Below are 7,012 nucleotides of genomic sequence, written 5' to 3' on the forward strand. Positions count from 1 at the left end.
ATGGTTTTTGGTAGAAATGAAAGTGGCCGCATTCGTGTTCATCCTCAACCTTTATATATGTTATGTATTATCATAAAATACAGCTTACATTTCAATATTAAGGATGAACACGAATGCGGCCACTTTCGTTTTACACGAAAACCGTCTAAAATTTAACTAAAATGCTAGAATTAGGAGGATTTCAATAATTTAGCATGACTTAATGGTGCTAGTACCGGATGTGTGTACATTGTATTGTCAAAAACAGCCCATATTTATGTAGCAGAAGCATTCCACTGTCCAATAAATAACTAAAGGTTTACATTTTAACAATTTTGTAAAACTGCAATATTTTGGGCCCAAAAAGGGGTCTTACTGAACCTACTCCTTTACAAATCTAACATTGTTGGGTTGTTAGACGTATTATGTATATCTTCCTTAGACACATATTTTACCAACGCAATCATATGTTTTCTCTGTTAAGCGGCGTGAAATCAGAACTTTTATTTTTTCCAATTGTTTTATAGGTTGTAGTTGATAACACAGGTGCCAACTACGTCAAATTCAAGTGCAGAGATTTTAAAAATGACGCCGGTAACTTCGATCTGAGCTATCCCCCCGGTTATGGTGTGTACGGTTCTTATGGCGAATGGAGTGACGCTTGTCCAGTGAACAGTGCAATATGTGGTATACAAACTAAAATCCATGGAGGAAATCCTTATGTACAAGACGATACCGCACTAAATGATGTTAAATTTTTCTGTTGTGAATAAAAGGCTACTGCATATCACTATAGCAACATGTACAATAATTATTCTAATGCATTTTTATGTAACAATCTTTTTCATTGGCTAAAAATTACCGTCAAATTCACAGTTGACCAGTCGTAACTAAGGAGGGACACGCCATTTTGAATTCATTGGATCAATTAATTAATGTTAATTACTGCAATATTCTGATGTTGTTACGGAAAGTCAGAAATATATGATATGAAACAAAAAAGTTCCTTTTACTTTTGAAATAAAAAGCCCGGTAGTTAATTTTTTTTCATAGACGAAAGTCTGCAGGGTGTTCATGGCTGTTTTTCTATTTACGAATTTTCACTCTCAACACTTTGGAAGTCAATCAGTTTTTAACACCAGATGAAACCAAACCAAAATGGGAAAAGGTTACACTTTCACATATGCAAATTTTGAAATGTTTTACATTTTAAAATCCTGATTATACAAAAAGGGTAGAGAACAAGAATCCGAGCGACACCCCCTATCAACTGTGTATTGAAATGCATCCCCTTCCTCCTGACTCGAAGATGCCTATGTAAAACGCTAGATAAATTTGTAAAATGTAGATAGAAAAATAAAGATTTTTCAACTTTCAGCATTGATTTGTTAATTAACTTCATTTCACAGATCTTTATGATTTAAACAATAAATTCATTATAAACATCTGCCGATCTGGAATGAGATCTGGACTATCTTTCAGCTTTAAGTTGATGAAAACATTCAATAATACGGCTAAATTGTAATGGGTATGGGGAAAGTTCATACGGGATACGGGTTACACATTTTTCACCGTACCAGCTGTCAATATGATTTGCAAACACGTGCTTAAAGTAAACTATCTAATAATGACGACCTTAATATGTATTCTATATAAATCTATCCTTTTGAACTTACTTTAAATAAAGCTTATACTAACAATGAAGCTTAATACAAAAATCTAAGATAAAAGAGATAATTTTCATTTCCTATCGTTAATCATCCATTTTTAGATAGTGACGTTCCTTGTCACCATAATAATCTTATGGTGTTCATATATCTCAGCTCGTGTATGGAACAACGTATTTGATGTTAACGAAAGAAATTTATGAATTACTGAAAAATTATTACACCATTTTATTTTATACGTTCAGGTTTTTCACATCCAATTTTTTATGGTAGTATCTGTACATTGATTCTGGGGATTATGGCCCAGAGTGTTTAGAAATTGGGGCCAAAAAGAGGCCGAAAAAATACTTTTCTAATACTTTGTAATTTTTGCTTATTTCTTGACCAATTTCTATGGGGTTCAATTTTTGAATTCTTGGAGTTTTATAAAAATTAGTCAGTACAAGTTAGAGATAAACAAATATATGACAATTTATATCATAATGAAAATCTAATAATGTATTCTGGGACAAATAGCAGGTGCGACATAAAGTTAAATAGTTTCAAGTATTGCACACATTAGATTAATAGTAATTAAACAATTATCGTAAACATCTGTTTGTTATGTCCATATTTCGAAATTCTATCAGTAGTGGTCAAGACATCAAAGATAATTTGATAATCAGTAATTACAATAAAGTCTACGAAAGCCTAGCTTTACAATTTGTGTTCAATTCGAACACTTATTGTATTCTAGGTAGGTTTGAAATAATTTGAAATAAACTATTTATTTTTAAGATAATTTCTAATAGTTAAAATAATTTATTTTTCATTGAGGAATGTTTTTAGATCATAAGTATTGTTATTATTATAACTGTTTTATTATGTTAAGAATATTAATAAAAATGTATGTTTCATTTCTATTAATGCTTTGAATTTACAAATGCTTTAAAAAACCGATGTATCAAATATTATCTAATATTGTAATGTCTTAACTTTATTCTGCATTAAACAATCCGAACACTTATTGTATTGTACATTTTCGTGTTGCTGATTCCGGCCTCTCTATAATTGATTGTGATTTTGTTTCACTCTTTATTGTGGCATACGTCAATACTATAGGTATGGTTTCATGCTACGATAACAATTGAAACAATAGAAGTTGAATTATTGAGGTTCTTTGATATGCCGAATCTAATCTTGTAATTAGATATTTAATTTTGGGTCCCGTTATCAAATTGGTCTACATTCAGGTCCAAAGGGTCCAAAATTAAACTTGAGCTTGATTTTAACAAAAATTGAATTCTTGGGATTCTTTGATATGTTGAGACTAAACATGTTTTTAGATTTTTGATTATTGGCCCAGTTTTCAAGTTGGTTAAAATTGGGGTCCAAAATTAAACTTTGTTTGATTTCAACAAAAATTGAATACATTGGGTTCTTTGATATGCTGAATCTAACCATGTATTAGATTATTTCTTTTAATTTTAGGGCCCTTTTTCAGTTGGAACTCATTGAGGTCATTAGGGTCCAAAATTAAACTTTGTATTGTAATGAAAAATTGTGTTCTATATTGTTATTGTTTAATTTATAAATATGTGGTGTATATTATTGATGCTTTAAATTATAAAAGTAGATTTGACATGACTTTTGGACAAACTATGTTGTAAACTATCCATCTAACTATTCCTGATATTATTATAGATAATTGGTATCAATATGTTGTTATTAAAAATGGTAGTTGTGTTGCTTAATACCACAAAGACTGTTTTATAAAAATTAGTCAGTACAAGTTATAGATAAACAAATGTATGACAATTTATATCATAATGAAAATCTAATAATGTATTCTGGGACAAATAGCAGATGTGACATAAAGTTTAGTAGTTTCTGTGACAAATATTGCACACATTAGATTAATGGTTATTAAACAATTATCGTAAACATCTGTTTGTTATGTCCGTATTTCGAAATTCTATCAGTAGTGGTCAAGACATCAAAGATAATTTGATAATCAGTAATTACAATAAAGTCTATAAAAGCCTAGGTTTACAATTTGTGTTCAACTCGAACACTTATTGTATTCTAGGTAGGTTTTAAATAATTTGAAATAAATTATTTATTTTTAAGATAATTTCTAATGGTTAAAATAATTTATTTTTCATTGAGGAATGTTTTTAGATCATAAGTATTGTTATTATTATAACTGTTTTATTATATTAAGAATATTTAAAAAAATGTATGTTTCATTTCTATTAATGTTATAAATTTACAAATGCTTTAAAAAAACAATGTATCAAATATTATCTAATATTGTAATGTCTTAACTTTATTTTGCATTAAACAATCTGAACACTTATTGTATTGTACATTTTCGTGTTGCTGATTCCGGCCTCTCTATAATTGATTGTGATTTTGTTTCACTCTTTATTGTGGCATACGTCAATACTATAGGTATGGTTTCATGCTACGATAACAATTAAAACAATAGAAGTTGAATTATTGAGGTTCTTTGATATGCCGAATCTTATCTTGTAATTAGATATTTAATTTTGGGTCCCGTTATCTAATTGGTCTTCATTCAGGTCCAAAGGGACCAAAATTAAACTTGAGCTTGATTTTAACAAAAATTGAATTCGTGGGGTTCTTTGATATGTTGAGACTAAACATGTTTTTAGATTTTTGATTATGGGCCCAGTTTTCAAGTTGGTTAAAATTGGGGTCCAAAATTAAACTTTGTTTGATTTCAACAAAAATTGAATATATTGGGTTCTTTCATATGCTAAATCTAACCATGTATTAGATTATTTCTTTAAATTTTAAGGCCCTTTTTTCAGTTGGAACCCATTGAGGTCAATAGGGTCCAAAATTAAACTTTGTATTGTAATGAAAAATTGTGTTCTATATTGTTATTGTTTAATTTATAAATATTCGGTGTATATTATTGATGATTTAAATTATAAAAGTTGACTTGACATGACTTTTGGACAAACTATGTTGTAAACTATCCATCTAACTATTCCTGATATTATTATAGATTATTGGTATCAATATGTTGTTATTTAAAATGATAGTTGTGTTGCTGAATTCCACAAAGACTGTTTTATAAAAATTAGTCAGTACAAGTTAGAGATAAACAAATGTATGACAATTTATATCATAATGAAAATCTAGTATTCTGGGACGAATAGCAGATGCGACATAAAGTTTAGTAGTTTCTGTGTCAAGTATTGCACACATTAGATTAATAGTAATTAAACAATTATCGTAAACATCTGTTTGTTATGTCCATATTTCGAAATTCTATCAGTAGTGGTCAAGACATCAAAGATAATTTGATAATCAGTAATTACAATAAAGTCTATAAAAGCCTAGGTTTACAATTTGTTTTCAATTCGAACACTTATTGTATTCTAGGTAGGTTTTAAATAATTTGAAATAAATTATTTATTTTTAAGATAATTTCTAATAGTTAAAATAATTTATTTTTCATTGAGGAATGTTTTTAGATCATAAGTATTGTTATTATTATAACTGTTTTATTATGTTAAGAATATTAATAAAAATGTATGTTTCATTTCTATTAATGCTTTGAATTCACAAATGCTTCAAAAAAACAATGTATCAAATATTATCTAATATTGTAATGTCTTAACTTTATTTTGCATTAAACAATCCGAACACTTATTGTATTGTACATTTTCGTGTTGCTGATTCCGGCCTCTCTATAATTGATAACAATTGAAACAATAGAAGTTGAATTATTGAGGTTCTTTGATATGCCGAATCTAATCTTGTAATTAGATATTTAATTTTGGGTCCCGTTATCAAATTGGTCTACATTCAGGTCCAAAGGGTCCAAAATTAAACTTGAGCTTGAGTTTAACCAAAATTGAATTCTTAGGTTTCTTTGATATGTTGAGACTAAACATGTTTTTAGATTTTTGATTATGGGCCCAGTTTTCAAGTTGGTTAGAATTGGGGTCAAAAATTAAACTTTGTTCGATTTCAACAAAAATTGAATATATTGGGTTCTTTGATATGCTGAATCTAACCATGTATTTAGATTTTTTTTTTATTTTGGGCCCCTTTTTTAAGTTGGTACCTAATAAGGTCAATAAGGTCCAAAATTAAAATTAGTTTGATTTTTACAAATATTGAATTTTTGGGGTTCTTTGATATGCTGAATATAAACATGCAATAACATATTTTATTTTGGGTCAAGTTTTCAAGTTGGTCCAAATTTGGGTCCAAATTAAACTTTGTTTGATTTCAACAAAAAATTAATATATGGTATTCTTTGATATGCTTAATCTAACCATGTGTTTTAGACTTTGATTGTTGGGTCCTGTTAGCAAATTGGTCCACAATGAGGTCAAAAGGGTCCAAAATTAAACTTTGTTAGAATTTTGGTATTCTTTGATATGCTGAATCTAACCATGCATTTAGATTTTGGATATTGTTCCATAATAGGTAAATTTGAATTTTTGAAGTTCAAATAGATCCCATTCATTCTGTGTCAAAAACCAATGTTGTGTCAAATATTTAATCACAATCCAAATTCAGAGCTGTATCTTGTCCCAACTGTTTAGAGTTCGACCTCTGCGGTCGTATCAAGCTGCACCCTGCGGAGCATTTTATTTGACATATCTTGATAAATGATATAACAACTTTGAATAATGAATTTGATAATACCATACAGTACATTCACATGTTTTCTTTATTTCTTTATTTTAATTTTTAAGGCGTAAAAAGGGGAATATCCTATTTGTTAGCTGTTTATCTTCACAAAAGTATGACAACTGAAAACACTATTCGTTTTTTTATGAATAAAAAGACGATATGCCCGTTTTAACACTTGCAATTTACAAAATAGTGATGGTCCACATGGGGGAAAGTTATATTTTAGACTAGGATTATTCAGGTAAACCCAATCTTGTAAAATGAATATAAAAAGATGTGGTATGAGTGCCAATGAGACAGCTCTTATTTATAAAAGTAAATTATTATAGGTTAAATTACGGTCTCAACACGGAGTCTTGGCTTACATCAAACAGCAAGCTATAAAGGGCTATAAAGGGCCCCACAGTGAATTTAATTGCAAAACATTTCTCCTTAAACAAACGATTATTAAACTTAAGTTTGAAATAATTCTGAATGATACATTTGTTAGATTTGAAAAAAAGATATCAGCATGGTATTGAAAAGGGTTCAATAAGAATTCTTAATTAAGCAAAATAAAATTTAACTTTGAAATTATATATGAAATACCTCTGTTCTCCTACATGCACGACAAAATAACTTAATTGAACACCATTATTTCATAAAAACAGTACATGTCTTGTCCCATTAGACAAAACATGACTGCACAAATAGTAATTCCAAGT

The sequence above is a fragment of the Mytilus galloprovincialis genome, chromosome 5 (genome assembly GCF_965363235.1).
Source record: "Mytilus galloprovincialis chromosome 5, xbMytGall1.hap1.1, whole genome shotgun sequence".
NCBI lineage: Eukaryota > Metazoa > Mollusca > Bivalvia > Mytilida > Mytilidae > Mytilus > Mytilus galloprovincialis.